The sequence below is a fragment of the Rana temporaria genome, chromosome 7, assembly GCF_905171775.1.
Source record: "Rana temporaria chromosome 7, aRanTem1.1, whole genome shotgun sequence".
NCBI lineage: Eukaryota > Metazoa > Chordata > Amphibia > Anura > Ranidae > Rana > Rana temporaria.
Genome location: NC_053495.1, coordinates 78,058,615 through 78,080,463, shown reverse-complemented (window position 1 = coordinate 78,080,463; position 21,849 = coordinate 78,058,615).

The window sequence follows — 21,849 nt, the reverse complement described above, 5'->3', positions numbered from 1 at the left end:
CATGATGCGTTTCCGGAGAAACTGCACGGATCCGGAGGTCTACCTGCAACAGGCTAATGAAATAGGGAGGAAGTTTGTAAACAAAGATTAGGACAGTCAATTCATTCAGGAACATATCAACAAAGTAAATGAAACTCCCAGGAATATCCTTATAGAGGACAAACCAAAACAAACGGCAAGGGGAAATGATTTACCCATAATTTTAAATTTTACTGTACAACAAAAACAATTAGAGGCAATATTTAAGAAGCATTGGCCAATTCTTCAGGCGGATCGACAATTGCAGGGGACTCTACCAAGTCACCCTAGGGTGGTATATAGGAAAGCACCCACTTTGAGGGACCTGGTGGCCAAAAATGTTCCCGATCCCCCCCAAAGGGGTAATCTGTTAACTTTCTTCCAGGGAAAAGGTTTTTTTCCCTGCAAAAGGTGTTTTGCATGTAAACACACAATTTTTATGGGCCAAAAATGCTCGAATTTTATCTCTAGTGTGACGAAAAAGTGATATAAAATTGATGATCTCATCACGTGTCGAATGGAAGGGGTTGTCTATATTCTGGAATGCCCGTGCTCCCTACAATATGTAGGACGTATTAAACGCCCTATGTGGAAGCGAATGAGGGAGCATGTTCAGAACATAGAGAAGGGTTTTCCAAAACATAGTGTGTCGCGCCATTTTGAATTATGCCACCAAAAAAACCCTAAGGGGATGAAATTCTGGGCAATACAGATATATAACCCTCATTGGCGAGGAAGTAATAAAGTAAGGGAACTGAGCAAATCAGAATCTGAGATTAAGTCTTTATTGCCTGACGGCCTAAACATTGATTTCGATCTCAATTGTTTTATTTCTGATTTGTAATAATTTTTTTGGGGTTATCATATTTTTGATGGGGTACCATGTAGTTGTTCCAACATTATGCCATGGACTTTATATTTATGGGTGCTTGATATATATATATATAGACTATGGTTTATATACATCTTATCGAGTGTATATAATCTGCACATTAATTTATGTGGGTATATATATAATTTTAATGTATTTTAATGTTTTTATCCTGATGGTTTTTAATTTGTTTTTTCATAATGTCTATGTTCCTTTTATAGTAGATATTTTTAATTTATTTATTCTCAATATCATCTCATAAGCTGCACTATTTATGAGCTGTTTATATACGTTGTTCCTCTGGATGCAAGTGGTGAAATTATCTATATTGTTTTTGACCACTAGAGGGACGTTGGGAGGAGTGTTATATTTATTTTTTTCCCCTTCTTTTTGTGAATCCTTCCAGAGTATAATTGTATATTACAAAGATTGTGTACTTGTTCCTGAATTAAAATTTGTTCAATGCTAATTGTATTAAACCCACTTTGCTGCCCCATTGATGTAACACTTCCGGCAACACGTCCTGCTTGAACACTATAAAATGCAGCTGGCAATGAATAAGTCACGTGGCAAGTGACGCAGCGCGTGGGGGAGGAGCCTGCCATGACGAGACCTTTCGGAGTTCCCGAGTGAGGATCTCATTGTACTGTTACTGAGCGACTAATACAAAGAGGGGAAATCGTGAGTGTATCGGAGCGCAGCTAGTGCATTGTTGTTATACTTGGTGGTTGCAGTATTACGCTATTGTGTGTTTCTCTCTCCCCCATTCTTTCACATCCTGTCGTGATTTATGTGGAGCGGAGGTGGAGCTGTCCCATTGCACACTATCCAAGGCTGTATGTTTTCTGATCATTCGGACTCTGAATTTTTCTGCTGTTGAATACTGACTTTTTAATCCATTAGTGGCATCATCCTTATTAGCTCAGGGACACTAATGTAGAGAGCAGTTCTATGTGATTTTGCTCCTATGTGGACTGAAGTTAAATAATATTTTCTCACTCTTTTATGTTAGTGATATTGTTTACATACCTCTGTGCACGTCCAACAAAAACAAAATAATAAAGCTCATAATCTGAGCACAAAAAAGAGAGCAGTCATTTTGCCCTCTCGTGGGCCAGGCCTGGTGCCACGGGTACGGCTCCTCAATTGTCTGGGGGGAGCCTTGGGTGGGGGGTGGGGCATCAGGAGGAGGTTCATCCCCTGGTCTGTCACTCCTGGCAGATGCTGGCTGCATGCCCTCCAATGCAAGGGCAATGCGGTTGAGGACAGAGTTTGTCTCCGCCTGCATCCACAGCTGGCGGGTGGTGGTCTGCTGCTGGTGGCGCCTGGTCTGCCTTCCCTCCGCCTCGATGGCAGCAGTGTTGGCCTGTACAGCCACTTCCAGGCTCTTCACCTCTGCCACAAGGCCTGCTGTTGTGGCCTGCAGCTCCCCAATTGCCCGGGCATGATGCTCCAGCTAGCCTGCACATTGGAGCCCTGGTCCCCAGATGGTGAGGGACCCTCTGCCACCATGTGGTGACGCATGGCCTCCAGGGTCTGGGCTTGGTCACCCATGCAGGTCACCATGGCAGCGCAGTTTGCGCTCACATCCTGCAGGCTGTCAGAGATCGAGCTGCTCTGCTCAGCCTGCTGTGGGAGCCACTGCTGCATAGCGGCTGCGGTGCCCTGCACAGCCGCTGTGCATTCAGCCTGGGTCTTGGCTGAGGAGGCCAGGCTGTCTGCCACACGGCGCAGGTCACCGGCTAGAGCACCCATGTGGGGTGTCTGCTGGGCCTGCTTCCTCTGCAGCCCTTTTTTGGAGGGCTCCGGGTACACCCCTGGTCTTTCGTAAAGCCTTCCTGGGGGATGGAGAGGCTTGTGTCTGTCCGGACGGGGTAGCCCTGGAGGGGGTAGCCCGGGAGGTTCCCCTGGATGGGGAAGCTCTGGAGGGGGTTCCCCTGGATTGGGTAGCCCTGGAGGGGGTTCCTCTGATGGGCGGGAAGGTGTCTGAGGGTCCAGGGAAGGTGGAAGCCTCCTCAAAATAGAGGCATTTCTCCTGGTGGATATCCACCGGCTCCTCCTCAACCATCTCTAGAGGAGAGGTGTGGGCACTCCTCTCCACCGATATTACCGGGCTTCCCAGGGGGTCAGGCTGAGGCAGAGGATGTTCCAGGGATGGCATGGGTCGGACACCGGCAGACGACGGTCCAGCTCCCTCCAGCACATCTGTGGATGACACAAAACATTCATGTTGGTTGACTCACACACTTGTCACATGTTCCCTTGCACCCCCTCACATGCTACACACCAAATGGGGCATAAAACACACTTACCTCTCCTCAAGTCCTGGTCACTGGAGTCAAAGCCCTCCATGCCCTCCACCTGCTCCCGCTCCAGAGAGCTGGCGATGACCTCCTCCTCATCAGTCAACCTCAGAGATGAGGCTGGTCCTCCTCCCGTGCCCCTGACGTGCCTTCTCATACTGGCCAGCTTATCACGGACCCGACGTCTCATGTCGTTTATCTTCTTCTGGATATCGTCGGGGGTCCTGGTCTCATGCCCAAGGGCATTGACCTCCAGGCTTATGTTCTCATAAATCTCCCTCTTCCGTGCCTTGCTGGTCCTGGCACTGTGTGCACCATGGAGGTACACATCATATTTGGCTATTGCAGATGTCAGTATAGCCCTCTCCTCCATAGAGAAATTTCTCTTCCTCCTCTCCTTGTCCACCTTAGCAGCTGCCATGGCTCCACAAAAGTACTTTGCTTTAGGCTGGACAGGCGTATGGCTGGGCGTATTTATGCGCTCGGCGTAAGCCGGTGGGCCGGCGTATCTCAGGAAGTTGCGCCGGCGTAGTTCTGAGCATGCGCACAGGGGTGCTGGGCAGACGTCAGCGTCACTGCGCATGTGCCGTTCAGAATACGCCGGGCGGAAATCACTGCACCACGCTCGGACCATCATTTGCATGGGGTCACACCCACTTCCACCTACGCTGGCTTACGCCTTCGAAATCTAAGCCACGCCGACACAGCTTTGGGAGCACTGGCTTCCCGAATTCCATGCTTGCTTCTCTGCGCTGCGTCGGGGTAGCGTAAAGGATATACGCTACGGCAATATAAATATGCGCTGATGTATGTGAATCTGGGCCTATATATATATATATATATATATATATATATATATATATATATATATATATATACTCACGGACATGAGATGATCTGGGAAGAGTCGGCCCAGTGACGTGTAGTACCGCACATTGAACCGACAAAGAGCATGTGTGAGTGGGCTGCTTAAATACCCTCCGGGCTCCTCCCATAAACACAGGCCACCATACTGGCCTTTTTATTTATGGTCGTTACCCTCTGACCGAGAGTGATGTGGATCACATAAACACGCGACAAGACTTACAACATAAATAGACCTGAAGTGTGCCTCGGTGGTCTGGTCAGTATGTAAGAAAAGGGGGCAAAAGACTCAGATAGGGAAATAGCTTTTATTTTTTCTATCTATTGAGCCAGCTTGGTAAAGGCTTGTGCCATTTCTTCCTGAGGATTTGGGATGTATGTGGCAAAACAAGGAGACTTCCATCAGTCTGGTATCTTGATTACGTGGTCTGGTACTCCCTGTTGGGAGGCAGCTCTAATTTGGAAAGAGTGTCCAGAGAACTGACTGGGGTTTGAAGCCCAAGTTGCTTAGGAGGATTCTGACATGCTTGACACACTGGCTGCCACTCAGGGAGCTGGTTTAGAATGGGTAGCAATGAGCTACCATCAGATTGACTGGGTAGATGGAGCAGTAGTCGGTCGAGCACCGTCACTGGGCATCAGGCGTTGTTAGTCTGAAACAGGTTGATGTCAACCCCCGGGGCTGGTTTGTTGCGTTTGCAGACTGTGAGAGTGTAGTGGTTCGAAAGCGAGTTGGGTGGCGTCGAAGCAGTGTCTGACTGCCGAAGCCGCTGACTGTAAATTCACTGGGTCATAGGGAACCGTAGAAGGCCTGGTTGATGGCTGTTTGGGTGACTATGTTGGGCCCTAAACAGGGAACGAGTAGGGATTTCAGACATGTCCCTAAAGAGGGCACGCTTGAAAGGTAGGCGCTTGCCACTGACTACAGGTTGGTGCTTCTGTATGCCCTGTAGGAGGGACTTAACTGCATGGGCTCGAGAATACTGACGGTTTACTGGGGTCCTGCAGGGACAGGAAATGCTGGACGCCATCTAGATATGGCGTGATAGTATTGTGAGAAAGGGTCAGCTGCGTGTGGCCATACGATATGAAGGATAGGTTGTGTCTAACGTTGCCTATTGCTGCTCCGGGGCAAGGGGCCAAAATTTTTTAGTTCTCCAAGCAGTGCGATAGGCCTTCAGTGTGTTGCGTACCAAGGAGTGGTTAATAAGCTGGGTTGCGTTGGTGATATGCGACTTTAGTCTATGGTGGGACAGGGATAGTTGTTGGGTCGGCTCCAGGCTCTTGCTGGAAAAAAACAACCATTCCAAGGTTGAATTGGGAAAGCGCATCCGCTGCGATTTTACATTTGACTGGAATATGTCTACATAAGATATCAACTGGCGACAGAGTGACAGCTGCGCCAGCCTGCGCAGGAAGGACGTGATGGGGAGTGACTTAGATCTACCTTAAATGATGATGTCGGCTGTGGCCTGATTGTCTGTGGTGAAGAACACTGTCTGTCCTGTTCAAGTGTGGCCCCAGACCTGGGCAGCTGCCACGATGGGGTACAGCACGAGGCGTGATGAAGACTGGGTGAAGCAGAAATTTAAGAGAATTTCTGGGGGCCAAGTTTTGGAGAACCAGTGGCGGCCAAAAAATGACATTGGATGAAGATTAAAATGCTGTTCTATCAGGTGGGGAAGTTGTCCCACATAGCTAAGTCTGCTACTGATGTTTGGTCTAGTTTGATAACTTGGACTGGAACTTGCATTGGTGTGAGAAAATCAAGACAATACACAGGTGCTTTACAAGACGATATACATGCACTCGCAGACCAACGTGCACTCGCAGACCAACGTGCGCCCGCAGACCAATGTGCGCTCGCTGACCAACGTGCACTCGCTGACCAATGTGCACTCGCTGACCAACATGCACTCGCTGACCAACATGCACTAGCTGGTGCTGGATGGAAACCTGAACTAACCGCAGGGAAAAAGACGGAGAAAAGATGAGTGGCCCGTGTGCCACTGAAGATGAATGGCCAACTGGGTGCCACTGTGTGTTTGTGTGGCTGATTGTTTGTCACTGAGGTGTGTTTGCAAGTTTAGTTTGTATTCGGGTTTGCACATAGGTGCGTGCTGCAAAGTGTTTTATACTACTGCAGACAATATTGTGTTGTTGCAAGGGTGTCAGTGAGGTCTGGTTTGCTGAGACGATATTGAGTGGTTGCAAAGGTCTCGATGATTATAAGGTTTGTTTTAAGATGGCATTGTGTGGTTGCACGGGTCTCAACAAGTGAGGGGTTGCTGAGACGGTATTGCGTTTTGAAATGGTCTCGAATGAGTGTCAGCCGCTGAGACGACTTTGAATGGCTGCAAGGGTCTGAACGGGTGTAAGGTTGCTGAGACGATATTGCGTTTTGCAATGGTCTCAAGTAAGTTTCGGGCTGCTGAGATGACTTAGTATGGCTGCAAGGGTCTGAACGGGTGTCAGGTTGCTGAGACGATATTGCGTTTGCAATGGTCTCAAATGAGTGTCAGGTTGCTAAGACGACTTTGTATGGCTGCAAAGGTCTGAACGAGTGTCAGTTTGCTGAGACGGGATTGTGTGGTTGCAAAGGTCTATACGAGTGTGAGGTAGCTGAGATGATATTACATTTTGCATGGGTCTCAAATGAGTGTCAATTTGCTGAGACAATATTCCCTTTTTTTTTTATGAAAACGACTGTGGATGAAACGCTGGTAAACATGAGTTACCGTGTCTAGCAGTGTTTACAAGCTGTTACAGGCATTGGCGTTTCGAATGCCTCTGAACATCCGTCTGAACTCTTTTTTTTGGGAAGGTTTCTAAACTCAACTGCCTAGAAACGACTATAAATGATCTGGTGTACATGTACGGATAAGATAACATAGAGGAGAGATTGGGGATCCTGTGTAGATGTACTGATAAGATAACAGGGGAGAGATCAGGGGCAGCTGAAAAACACCCAACTGTTCCTAAACGTCCGTTTACCAACAGCAGTGTACATAAGGCCTAAGACGATTTGTCTGGCTGCAAGGGTCTCAATGAATGCCAGGTTGCTGGGGCGAGACTGCGTGGTCACAAAGGTCCTTGACGAGTGGGAGGTTGCTAGAGATGGTATTGCGTGGTTGCAAGGGTCTCGATGAGTGTGGGGCTGCTGAGACGGTATTGCATTTGCAAGGGTCTCAACAAGGGTGTCAGGCTGCTGAGACGATTTTGCGTGGTTGCAATGGTCTCAACAGGTGTCAGGTTGCTGGGCTGAGATTGCGTGGTGGCAACGTTTTTTTATAATTTTTTTTGCGTTTTTATATATTTTTTTCTTTTTGCGTTTTTATATATATATATATATATATATATATATATATATATATATATATATATATATATATTAGGGCTGTGGAAATTAACTATTAATTCATCGATTAATCTTAAATTGTTTTGATCGATCAAAATGATATTGATTGGTACTCAGCTCTCCGCTGGCTTCTGGGCCTTCAGGGAGTTCCGTCGGAGATCCGGTGACGTCACGGACCCCGGCAGGGCTTGCCGTGTCCATCTGAAGGGCTCTTTTGCTGTGCCTTCATATCTGCATGCCGGCAGGACCTTACTATCTGCCAAACGCAAGGGCTGTTACACTTCCCTCTATCAACCTGGGATTTTACAGCCATCCACTCGGAGTTGTGATAGTTCCCTTCACTGGACATCTACATGCCGACAGACTGATGTTAACTTCTCCTCATCTGGATTCAGCAGTGGCATCGTTGTACACATTTTTATACCAGTATCATACTTAGCTACATGTTTTTATGACTGCTTTTGCTACCGTTTGGTATTACTCACACCATTTTTACAGTTAATGCAGCTACATCAATTTTATCTTCAGTGCAATATTTATTTTGTTACCTACTTGAAGACTATAAAAGTTTTAATGCTATTCCCATCGAGCGCTGCCTTTGTGTGTTTTTTGTATCCTGCTATCCATTTTTCCAGTGGTTGGTAGCTGCACTGGGAATCAGCCTGCAAGGAGAAGATCAGCTAAAAGTAGTTGGATCTGTATGTGCGTTATAATTAATCGAAATTAGCCGATTAATCGATTAATATATATTTGCGTTTGTAAGGGTCATGTGTTGCAAGGGTCTTAACAAGGGTGTCAGGCTGCTGAGATGATTTTCATGATTGCAAGGTCTCAATCAATAAGAATTGGGTTACTGAGAAAGGATAGAAACACCTGGTTTGTTTGTACCTTTAAGCGAGCAGTATAAGGTAGAAGGACAACGTCCGTTTGATTCGTAGGTTCCGTAGGGGCCACTAACAAACGATATGGGAGACAATGAATAGTAGCAAATTTTATAGGACATAAAGAATGTAATAAGAAATCTTACTTGGGACAGTGGGCCATGCGAGTGAGTTCGCGGCGGACTGTGGCTGGAGTGAAACATATCGGGAAGGTGTAGCTTGATGCTGTGCATGGGGCAAAACAAGGTTTGGTGTAGAAAATAGAACGCGAGGAGTGCGTACGAATAATTTGTAAGCACCACTACGGGAACCGAACATATGGTACGGCTGACCCCACGAGTGGCCATGAATTTGACATGACAAACAAGCTAATGAACCCTACCTGGGACAGTGAACGTGCGACTGGGTTTGCTTTGGACTGGAGTGGGTGTGCAACACATCTGAAGAGTGTGGTGTGGCACCATGCATGACGCACAGGCAATAACTTTGGTAAATAAATGAGAGAGAAGAACCGTGTACAAACAATTCGTAAGTTCCGCTGCGGGAACTAAAACACACGGCATGGGGGGAACAACGAATTGCAACGCTAGAAAGTATGCAATGTATCTGATACAAATCGGTTATAAAGAGAAATGACTGATACAAAACGGTTGTAAAATGCATGAAACGAATCCGATATGAATCGGTAGTAAGGAGTATTGAACGAATCTGATACGAATTGGTTGTAGAGTGTATGCTACCCCTTGCTTTGAAACCGAACACCTACCAACCACCCATCCCCCCAGGCTAATCAAGTGCAGACAAGGCACCAGGGGAGTCCAATTACCACCTCAATCTGCCAAAGAACCCATACAAACAATACATGCCAATCTCCAAATGGATGAGACAGCAACCATGGACAGTGAATCTTATAGCCAGTGAAGCCTGTGGCGAGTGATATCAGACAACGACTGACATGGCTCGGAGGGTTGGATTTACAAATGAATCGTATGTTTGGCAGGAGGAAGTTACAAATGTACCAAGCTTGTGCCGAATGATGTTGGAACTAGGGTTGCCACCTGTACGGGATTGACCCGTACAGTACGGGTTCTGAATCATCTGTCCGGTTTTCAGACTGCCTGAAACCCAGACAGACCAATCTGGCAGATGGGAGAGCTTGATTAGCATATACTTGCCACTGTAGAGACAGTGACAGCAGCAGTGTCATTTCTTCTCACTTAATACATACACACACTGTGCTGGTGTGTGTATTATCAATTTGAAGCTCCTGTCTGTCTTCCCCCCTCCAGGCTCCTGCAGTCTCTGTTATTTCTGACCCCCCCTCTGCAATCACTAGAGTGCCGTGCTCCGAGAGAAGGGGGGCAGAGCTGAGACATCACTGTAGCTGCTATCGGGCTGGCCGCTGTAAGAGGTGAGCTGACTTTTTTTTTTTTTTTTACTAAGGAAAGTTTGCATGGGTGGTGCAAAGTTCAGGGAGGATTACTATGGCATTGAAATTAAGATCAGCAGAATCGGAATAGACAGCGAGCAAGTGTGTGTGTAGGGAGGAGGGGGGAGTATGCAGCCAGATTATCACAGTATCTCCCAAACAGCACTTATCTACCTATGCAAACATCCCTCTGTCCAGATTATGTGAAGTTCATTTATGGCCATTTACTTAACCCTGTGTGTATGTGATGAGTGTACCTCTGATTGTCCAGACTCAGAGCCTGGATAACACAGGGTTATATGAATGGCCATCAATTACCTTCACATCATCTGTACATACAGGGTGCTGGGGGCTGGCATCTTATAAAATAATGTTTTCATTGAGTAGTATTTTAGTAGATGACCACAATAGCTTTTTTTTTTTTAATTAACCACTTGAGACCCACGCTATTGACAAAAGACGTCAACAGCGCGGCTCTCAGGTGCCAACTGGACGTCTTTGGACGTCATTTAAAGTGCATTACCCGGTAAACACTGGCCCGGATTCAGAGAGAAATTGCGCCTGCGTAACCATAGTTACGCAGCGCAATTGCTTACTTGCGCCGGCGTAACGAATGCTCCTGATTCAGGAACCTCGTTACGCCGACTGCAGCCTAAGATATGCGTGGCATAAGGCTTCATTCTTGCGATGGCCGCTAGGTGGCGTTCCCGTTGTGCTCTGCGTATAGTATGCAAATTGCATACTAACGCCGATTCACAACGTTACGCGAGCCCTGCGTACGCAGTTTACGTCGTTTGCGTACGGCGGTTTTCACGTAAGGCTTCCCCTGCTATTAGCAGGGGCAGCCAATGTTACGTATACCCGTCGTTCCCGCGTCGCGAAATTTAAAATTTACGTAGTTTGCGTAAGTGAATCGTGAATGGCGCTGGACGCCATTCACGTTCACTTTGAAGCAAATGACGTCCTTGCAACGTCATTTACCGCAATGCACGTCGGGAAAGTTTCCCGATGGAGCATGCGCTCTACGCTCGGCACGGGAACGTGCCTAATTTAAATGATTACCGCCCCCTACGGGATCATTTAAATTGCGCGCGCTTACGCCGGGCATTTTGCCGGAGCGCACACGCAATTTACGGAGAATCGTGGGTATCGCAGAAAATTTGCGGGGGCGCAGGGCAAAAATGTTGGCCTGCGCCTCCGTAAAAAAAAAAGCGCAAAAGGTACCTGAATCTAGCCCACTGTCCCGGCGCATCGCTGGGAAGCCGATGCGTGTACCTGGCGGCCGCGATGTCCGCCGGGTACACGCGATCGTCGGGAACACAGCAGGGACGTGAAGCTCTATGTGTAAACACAGAGCTCCACGTGCTGTCAGAGGAGAGGAGACCGATCTGTGTCCCTTGTACATAGGGACACAGCATCGGTCACCTCCCCCAGTCACCCCCCTCCCCCCACACAGTTAGAACACAACTAGGATACACATTTAACCCCTTCCTCACCCCCTAGTGTTAACCCCTTCACTGCCAGTCACATTTATACAGTAATTAGTGCATTTTTATAGCACTGATCGCTGTATAAATGTGAATGGTCCCAAATTTGTGTCAAAAGTGTCTGATACGTCCGTCGCAATATCGCAGTCCCAATAAAAATCGCAGATCGCCGCCATTACTAGTAAAAAAAATAATAATAAAAAAAATAATAATTCTGTCCCCTATTTTGTAGGCGCTATAACTTTTGCGCAAACCAGTCGCTTATTGCGTTTTTTTTTACAAAAATACGTCGGGAAAAATACGTATCGGCCTTAACTGAGAAAAAAAATGTTTAAAAAAATAAAAATGGGATATTTATTATAGCAACAAGTAAAATATATATATATATTTTTTTTAATTGTCGCTCTTTTTTTGTTTATAGCGCAAAAAATAAAAACCGCAGAGGTGATCAAATACCACCAAAATAAAGCTCTATTTGTGGGGAAAAAAGGACGTCAATTTTGTTTGGGAGCCACGTCGCACGACCGCGCAAATGTCAGTTAAAGTGACGCAGTGCCGGAAGCTGAAATTTCGCCTGGGCACGAAGGGGGTTTATGTGCCCAGTAAGCAAGTGATTAAAGATATTACTATCTGACCACTTCTCAGCCCCCAACTCCCCCCAGGTTACATCACCCCCAGACATCACTCAGAGCTGCTTCCTACCCCCAGCTGAGGGACATCATTCCATAGTCACCCCACAGACACTGCAAGAAATCCCTCCCCATACTGCCCCCATCATACTCTCCGCACTCCTCTCCCGTACATACTGCCCCCATCATACTCTTCGCACTCCTCTCCCGTACATACTGCCCCCATCATACCCCCGCACTCCTCTCCCGTACATACTGCCCCCATCATACTCTCCACACTCCTCTCCCTTACATACTGCCCCCATCATACCCCCGCACTCCTCTCCCGTACATACTGCCCCCATCATACTCTCCGCACTCCTCTCTCATACATACTGCCCCCATCATACTCTCCGCACTCCTCTCCCGTACATACTGCCCCCATCATACCCCCGCACTCCTCTCCCGTACACACTGCCCCCATCATACCCCCGCACTCCTCTCCCGTACATACTGCCCCCATCATACCCCCGCACTCCTCTCCCATACATACTGCCCCCATCATACCCCCCGCACTCCTCTCCCGTACATACTGCCTCCATCATACCCCCGCACTCCTCCCATATATACTGCCCCCATCATACCCCCGCACATACTGCCCCGCACTCCTCTCATATACATTCTGCCCCATCATACCCTCCGCACTCCTCTCATATACATTCTGCCCCCATCATCCCCTCTGCACTCCTCTCCTGTACACACTGCCCCATCATCCCCTCTGCACTCCTCTCCCATACATACCGCCCCATCATAACCTTCACACTCCTCTGCCATACATTCTGCCCCCATCATACCCTCCACACTCCTCTCCCGTACATACTGCTCCCATCATACCCTCCGCACTCCTCTCCTGTACATACTGCCTCCATCATACCCTCCGCACTCCTCTCCTGTACATACTGCCCCCATCATACCCTCCACACTCCTCTGCTGTACATACTGTCCCCATCATACCCTCCGCACTCCTCTCCTGTACATACTGCCCCCATCATACCCTCCGCACTCCTCTCCTCTACATACTGCCCCCATCATACCCTCCGCACTCCTCTCCCGTGCACATAAAATATTTAATGTACTACAAAAATATTTGCAGTGCACTGCTAAAGTGTTCGGGTTTGCCTTGAAGAAAAGGTGGCAACCCTAGTTGGAACATTTGTAAAAAAAAGGTTTTTTACAAAAGGGATGCAGGATAGGAAGCATAACGAATTGCGAGATTGCACATAATACGAAAAGGTTTGAATACTACCTGCGATAGTAAGCGGGAACCCCTGTCGAAGACCATGAACGGAGAAGCCGCAATGCGCTTGCGATGTCGAATGCAATTGAATGCGCAGACTCACAGACATGAGGTGAGCTGGAAAGAGTCGGCCCAGTGACGTGTAGTACCGCACAGAACCGACAAAGAGCATGTGTGAGTGGGCTGCTTAAATTCCCCTTGGGCTCCTCCCATAAACTCAGGCCACCATACTGGCCTTCTTATATATATATATATATATATATATATATATATATATATATATATATATATATATATTATTGTATTTTGTTTCTGATCTATGCACTGATTGCAGTTACCTTTTTACTGCCAATCGCAGTGTCAGTATCAGATAGGGTTTTATTAGGCCCTTTTAATGATTTTTAATAATAATTCTGGTGTGTTTATTGATTGCAGCTATTATGCATATACATTGCCAGTTGTTATGTTAATTTTAGTCTGTGCAGCAACATGTTTTATTTATGTAGGTGTGATGTCATTTCTGTTAGAAGTAGTCTAACATTTCTGTTAGAAGTTGTCTTTTCCTATGCATCGTTCTGAGGTTACTATGTTTTAATTAACTGCATTGTTTGTTGCAAATGAATTGTGGTCACACTGTGTGGGACCACAGCAAGATGGGGGAGCTAATAGGAGTCCATAATAATAAATGGATGAATAAGGGTGCCCATGTTTTGTCAGATTTGGCGACTCGTCAGAAGGTGTAACGGAAGTGATGTTTCATTTCCGCCATCTTGCTACACCCTGCACTCATCCACAGTAAGGATACACTGAGAAGGGGGCAAGCTGACATCTTTTTAAACCCACCGGAGTCTTGTATTTTAGACTTTTTTAATAGTAAAGTGAGTTTATATAGTTTAAATACAATACTTACAACTCCGTCTGACTGGTTAGATGTTGAATTTAGAAATTCAACGAAATTTCTGTCCGACTAGCAAACCTATGAGATGAGCACGCTTGCCGCTGCTTTTAAAACACCTATAGGTAGATTCAGAAAGAGTTAGGCCGGCTTATCAGTAGATAAGCCGACCTAACTCAGAATCTACGCCGACTTATGTTTAAGCCTATGCTCAAACAGAGATACGCTTAAACATATCTAAGATACGACGGCTTGCGCCGTCCTATCTTCGATTGCAATATTTTGGATGGCCGCTAGGTGGCGCTTCCATTGCGGTCGGCGTAGAATATGTAAATGAGGAGATACGCCGATTCACGAACGTACGCCCGGCCGACGCAGTACTTTTACGTCATTTACGTAAGAGATAGGGCAGCATCCATTTTAGATTCATTCTGAACCTGCATTCTTAGTGAGAGGAGGGAGAGTGTTGCTGCTGCTGAATTTATAGGGAAATCTATAGCTAGGCTAGTGTTTTCAATGTCCACTCCAGTCCTGAAAGACTCATCTGATCTCTGCTGTAAGGACAGCATCCCAAAAAGCCCTTTTTAGGGCTAGTAACCCCAAAAAGCCCTTTTTAGGGCTAGTATATCAGTCTGCTTTTTTTTTCTCTGTAATCTATCTTGGTGGCACAGTAGATAACATTTAAAAAAAAAATGTTTTTACTGCAATAGAATAGTAGTCAGTTGCCTGGCTGCCAGCGTGTGTCAGGGGTACAGTGTACACTGTGCCCAGTGCCACCCACCACTCATCTATCTTGGTGGCACAGTACATAACATTTTTTTTTTTTTTTACTGCAATAGAATAGTAGCCAGTTGCCTGGCTGCCAGCGTGTGTCAGGGGTACAGTGTACACTGTGCCCAGTGCCACCCACCACTCATCTATCTTGGTGGCACAGTACATAACATTAAAATATTTTTTTTTTTACTGCAATACAATAGTAGTCCGTTGCCTGGCTGCCAGCGTGTGTCAGGGGTACAGCGTACACTGTGCCCAGTGCCACCCACCACTCATCTATCTTGGTGGCACAGTACATAACATTTATTTATTTTTTTGTTTACAAACTTTTTTATTTGGTACAAAATGGTGGTACAAAAAGCAAAATGGCATACAAAAAAAGAGTACACATAAGAAAATGTCCAGGAGTCAAAAAAATAGACACTAGTAAACTATACAATCGTATGTAACATTAATAAAACATAGTTCTAAAGAGTAGAGAATTAAGATGAGGGTCAAAAAGTAGATATAAAACCATAAGGCCCCGTACACACCATAGAATCCATCCGCAGATAAATCCCAGCAAATGGGTTTCAGCGGATAAATCCTATGGTGTGTACACGCCAGCGGATCTTTTTCCGCGGATATATCTCCCCTGGGATGGATTCCAGCAGATCGGATATTTGCTGACATGCAGAACATATCCATCTGCTGGAGTCCATCCCAACAGATGGATCCGCTGGTCTGTACAGACTCACCGGATCCATCCGTCCGAAGGGATCCCCCGCATGCGTCGTAATGATTCGACGCATGCGTGGAATTCCTTATATGACAGCGTCGCGCACGTCGCCGCGTCATAATCGCGGCGACGGCGCGACACGTCATCGCCAGAGGATTTCGGCGCGGATTTCAATGCGATGGTGAGTACACTCCATCGCAGAGAAATCTGCTGAAATCCTCGAGAGGATTTATCCGCGGAAACGGTCCGCTGGACCGTATCCACGGATAAATCCTCCCGTGTGTATGGGGCCTAAGTGTTATTAGGATAAACAGATCAGCAAAAGGAATTATGTGATTTAGATGGGAATAAAGAAAGTAGCAGAATGTTCAAATTGTCCCATTTTTTATTATATATATGGATCGAATTTTGAACAATGTGATAGATTTTTCCCATAAGGTTTATATTGTTAATTCTCGTTTTCAATTGATCTAATGGAACTGTAGGGGATTTCCAGTGAAAAGCAAACAGCCAGTGGATCGCAACACAGATTGTGTGGATTAGTCTCATGTGCTGTATGGGGGAGGCCTATAATAGGGGAGAACAGAAGACAGTTCTGAACTGTCAGTTTGACATTGTAGTTTGAAATCTTAGAGGCAAATTTCTCAAGTTGTTTCCATATATATGTGATTCTATCACAGTCCCAGAAAGTGTGTGAGAATGAACCAATGGAGTTGCAGTTTCTGAAGCATAGTTGTGAAACGGTAGGGAAATATTACATGCAGTTTAACTGGGGTATAGTACCATCTGGTGAATAGTTTCAGTGCAGTTTCCTTAATAGCAATTGATCTAGTGCATTTGTGAAGGTTGTTGATAGATTCTTCCCAGTCATCTGGGGAATAAGAGAAGGATATGTCCTGTTCCCATTTCTGCATGTAAAAAAGTTTCAGAGAATCTGGGGCTTATTTACCAAGCCTGTGCGCCGTGAGTGACTCACGGTGCACAGGCAAGAGTAAAAGTGTTTTTGACATTTACTAAAGAAATACGCTGTCAGTGCAGCGTATATCTTTATTTACTAAAGTGCTCAGTGCGCCCAGGAGAGGGCGCATTGAGCACTACTATAGACCTGGCGCACGGCATATTGAAATGTAAATAGCGGGGATTTGGGCGGAAGTTTATTAGGGGGGGGGGGTGATGCGGGGGAAGTGTAGTGACATGTGTTTGAATGTCTGTTGCGGGCCGAATTGAAAGTGAAAGTGATTTTTGGGAACCGATCCCTGTATGCTTACACAGTACGCCTGAACCTCGGGAGGTTCATTTGCATACTGGGCATGCGTACAGGGAAATTTCAGGGATTCCCATGCGCCTTGTCAGTACGCCGAGAAAATCTTGGTAAATACCAAGCGGCGTGGCTGTAATTCCTGTGCGTGATGCGGCGCACGGGAATCTCCGACCTGTTTTCAGCCTGCGCTGACCATGAAGGGGAACTCCGCGCCAAATTTCAAAGCAAAAACCGGCGTGAGTTCCCCTTCAGGTGCATACCAGGCTCTTAGGCTTGGTCAGGAACGTAAGGAGTTAAACCTGCGCCGAAAACCAGCGCGGGGTGCCCCCAGATCCATACCAAGCCCTTATCCCAAGCACGCAGTCTGGCCGGACAGGAATGGGGGTGGGGACGAGCGAGCGCCCCCCCCTCCTGAGCCGTACCAGACCGCATGCCCTCAACATGGGGGAGTGTGTGCTTTGGGGGAGGGGGGCACTGCCCTCCCACCCCAAAGCACTCTTGTCCCCATATCGATAGGGACAAGAGCCTCTTCCCGACAACCCTAGCCGTTGGTTGTCGGGGTATGCGGGCGGGGGGTTATCGGAATCTGCGAGCCCCCTTTAATAAGGGGCCCCCAAATGCCGGCCCCCCACCCTATGTGAATGAGTATGGGGTACATCGTACCCCTACCCATTCACCTGGGGGGAAAGTGTAAAGTAAAAAAAAAACGCACCACACAGATTTTTTAAATAATTTATTAGTCAGCTCCGGGGCCCCCCCTTTCTTCTTTAAGCTCTTTCACAAGGGGGGGTATCTTCTCTCCCGAACTTCCACCGGGGCCCTGGGCTTCGCTGATTTCTGTCGGGGGAGGGCGCCATCCCTCTGTCTTATCCGGTGCCTTCCGCCGGGGCCCCCCAACCCATTTAAGCGCTTTTACATTAGGGGGGGCATCCGGACTTCGGCGACTTCTGCCGGGGGATGGCGCCTATCCCCCGGTCTTTCCGGTGCCTTCCGCCAGGGCTCCGGTCTTGTTCCTCGTCTTCTGCCGGGGGTGTGCCAAATCCCCGGTCTTTTCTCTGCTGTCTTGGCATTCCCTCTTCTGCCTGTCTCCCCCGCGGTGCCAGGGCTTTCTTTCCTCTTTCTTCTCTGTTCCCTCTTCTGCCTGTCTCCTCCGGGGGACAGGGCTTTCTTTCCGGTTTCTTCTCTGTTCCCTCTTCTGCCTGGCTCCTCCGCGGGGCTGGTAACTTCCGCCTTACTGGAGGTGAGATTACTGGAAATACTACCGAACAACCAATTACTTCAGCCCCCTTTGGATATATGCAAAAGGGCCCCCTTAATTGGATTTTAATTCACCTCACTGAGACAGAGATAATGGTTATACAGTTCATAACTCTCATCTTCCTCTCTTTTATCCACAAGAGAGGCAGACTGCAACGTTTTATTTGCTTGTAGTGCCTCCTGCAGTCTATGGGTGCTCACAGTGATAGGTACACACAAAATAGCAAATGTCCTTTTAGGTGGAAGTCCCTTTTCCAGGGCCCACTGCCTCACAGCTTCTGTTGATAACAGTGACATGGTTGTTCCTTAATGTCCTGATCCAAGATATTTATCTCAGCAGTAGCCTCTACCCCCGTCTTTTATGGATAGGGGTGGGGGTGGGCGGCGCCGCAGCTTAACCACTTAAGGACCGCCTCCTGCACATATACGTCGGCAGAATGGCACGGCTGGGCACATGTACATACAGGTACGTCCTGTACTAGTACCCAGCCGTGGGTCAGAACCTGGATAGGAGAGGCAGTGGGGGTGGAATTTAGTGGGATCGATCTGTATTTTCCTCCTGCAGCAGCTGAAAGTAGGCTGCTCCCTTTTGTCAACATTCAGCTGCCACAGGAGGAAGATATAGGGGATCGGTACTAGGTAATATAGGGGATGCCACCCCTCCCATTCCCTGTTCCTCTTCCTTCTGTTGCCTGGATCCCTGTGTGCTTCCTTGCTCCCCCTATCTCCCATTGTTTCAGGATGGAGAGTGGGCAAATGTGTTAGAGCTTTGGGGTGCACACCCTAATGCAATAGGCTGCGCACACCTATGGGGGACATAATCGATGACGTCACACCTACAGCCACACCCCCCTACAGTTGTAAACACACTTCAGGTCACACATAATCCCATCAGCGTCCCCTGTGGTTAACTCCCAAACTGCAATTGTCATTTTCACAATAAACAGTGGGGTAGATTCAGGTACAGCTGCGCGCTCCTTACGGAGGCGCAGTGTACCCTTTTTACCCTGCGCCTACGCAAATTATTTGCGCTACGCTTCATTCATGAAGCAGTAGCCACGTAACTTGCGTGGGCACTTTTCAAAAATGCCCTGCGTAAGGGCGCCTAATGTAAATGATCCCGTAGGGGGCGGGAATCATTTAAATTAGGCGCGTTCCCGTGCCGAGCGTAGAGCGCATGCTCCGTCGGGAAACTTTCCCAACGTGCATTGTGGTAAATGACGTCGCAAGGACGTCATTTGCTTCAAAGTGAACGTGAATGGCATCCAGCGCCATTCACGATTCACTTACGCAAACTACATAAAATTTAAACCTCGCGACGCGGGAACGACGGGTATCCTTAGCATTGGCTGCGCCTGCTATTAGCAGGAGCAGCCTTACGCTAAACACGACGTACGCAAACGACGTAAACTGCGTACGCAGGGCGCGTGTACGGTAGTGAATCGGCGTTAGTATGCAATTTGCATACTCTACGCTGACCACTACGGGAACGCCACCTATCGGCCTGCGTAAGAATGCAGCCTAAGATATGAGGGCATAAGAGCCTTATGCCACGCATATCTAAGGCTGCAGTCGGCGTAACAAGCTCTCTGAATCAGTTGAAGTCGTTACGCCTGCGCAAGTAAGCAATTGCTCTGCGTAACTATGGTTACGCAGACGCAATTGCTACCTGAATCTACCCCAATGCATTTTAAATGCATTTTTTGCTGTGAAAATGACAATGGTCCCAAAAATGTGTCAAAATGGTCCGAAGTGTCCGCCATAATGTTTCAGTCACGAAAAAAATCGCTGATCACCGCCATTAGTAGTAAAAATGATTTTTTTATAAAAATGCAATAAAACTATCCCCTATTTTGTAAATGCTATACATTTTGCGCAAACCAACCGATAAACGCTTATTGCGATTTTTTTTTACCAAAAATAGGTAGAAGAATAGGTATCGGCCTAAACTGAGGAAAAACATTTTTTTAATATATTTTTGGGGGATATTTATTATAGCAAAAAGTAAAAAATATTGCATTTTTTTCAAAAAAGGGGGGACTCCGCTGGGAATGCCTGATGTAAGGAGGGACTCCGCTGGGCACGCTTGATGTAAGGAGGGACTCCGCTGGGGATGCCTGATGTAAGGGGAGACTCCGCTGGGAATGCCTGATGCAAGGCGGGACTTCGCTGGGAATGCCTGATGTAAGGAGGGACTCCGCTAGGAATGCCTGATGCAAGGATGGACTCTGTTGGGGGCACCTGATGTAAGGATGGACACTGCTGGGGGCACCTGATGTAAGGACGGACTCCGCTGGGGGCACCTGATGGCATCTGGTGGCAGGTGACACACTGTGGGCTAACACTGATTCTGCATTATGGTGAGTTGAATAATTTCATTCTATATTACAGTGTAATAATAGAAATAATGCACTTCAATACGCCGGCGTGTCAGTAGAATAAGGGATGAGCTGAATATACCCGGGTTTGGTTCGCACCAGAACGTTCGAACAGACCGACCGTTCGCGCAAACATTTAGAACCCCATTGAAGTCTATGGGACTCGAACGTTCGAATTCAAAAGTGCTCATTTTAAAGCCCAATATGCAAGTTATTGTTGGAAAACGTCTCTGAGAACCCGGGTCTTCCCTCAGGGAACATGTATCAATGAAAAAAAAAGTTGTAAAAACTGTAGTTTTTTCTTGTGCAGCGATTTTAATGATGCTTAAAGTGAAAAAAAAAACATTTCCTTTAAATATGGTACCTGCTGGGTGTCTATAGTAGTGGCACGTGTTTAGAAATGTCCCTGCACAACATGAGATTACTCTCAGAAAAAAGTAATTTAATACTGTAACGGAATGACCCGGGACAAACAGACTTTGTAAGGATGAGGGGTACTCCTGTACCGGCATCACCAAGGAGTCTTATGTCTAGGGTCCCCATATGTACGATAGGGCCATAGGGTGACTGAGAAATGATATCCTAAATTACAGGACAGGGGACATCACTGATAGTTCATATTGCAGGATCTTGAGATATTGCAAGTTGTTGGTTAATTGTGACCCAACCAGTCAATAGTGACTCATTTCTATGATTAGCCCTGGCTAGTGACATGCTAATTGAGTCAGGCTCCTGGAAGACCTTTCATTGTGTGATAACACTGCTTTAAGCCTATTGATGCTCAGAGGTGTGAATACCTTTCTGTCAAGCTGTATGCGGAGACAGAACGTCTGTCTAGGGATGTGGATTGAGAAGAGATCATTGTGTGATGGTGTTTTGTTTCAGTTCTGTTAATGAAGGAATGTGCAGTGATTAGATCATGATAATTATAGGCCGGCGCCGACATGTCTAGAATGTTTAGCAATTAGCCATCTGAAGGTGTATTGAAGCACTCCCAGGGTGTGGGTGGAGAGTTTGATTGTTCCTGTGCCTTGAAAACTGTATAAAATCTGAGAGTGAACCATTAAAGTTGTATTACATTTGAAACCAGAGAATACGGAGCAAGTCTCGTTATTCTGGGAAATGGGATGCCTGCTGGTTTGTCTGTGTGCCAGATGAGCTGTCGTAGTTGATGGAAGGTCGTAAACGGTGGTGACCTTTACAAATACTGCCTGCGGCTTTAATGTAATGTTTGGTCCCTGCAATATGGATAAAAATCATTGAAAAAAATAGCATGAGTTTCCCCGCCACCACTCTCCCCAGGTCATTACAAGACCCAGTGCTGATCCTGACCTCCCTGGGGCCCTAAGCAAAATGACATGGCACATTAAAAATGAGATTCAGGGGGGGCCCTGACGACAGTGACATGTCACATTAAAGAAAGTTGAGAGTTGAGAAGCGGGGGGAGGGG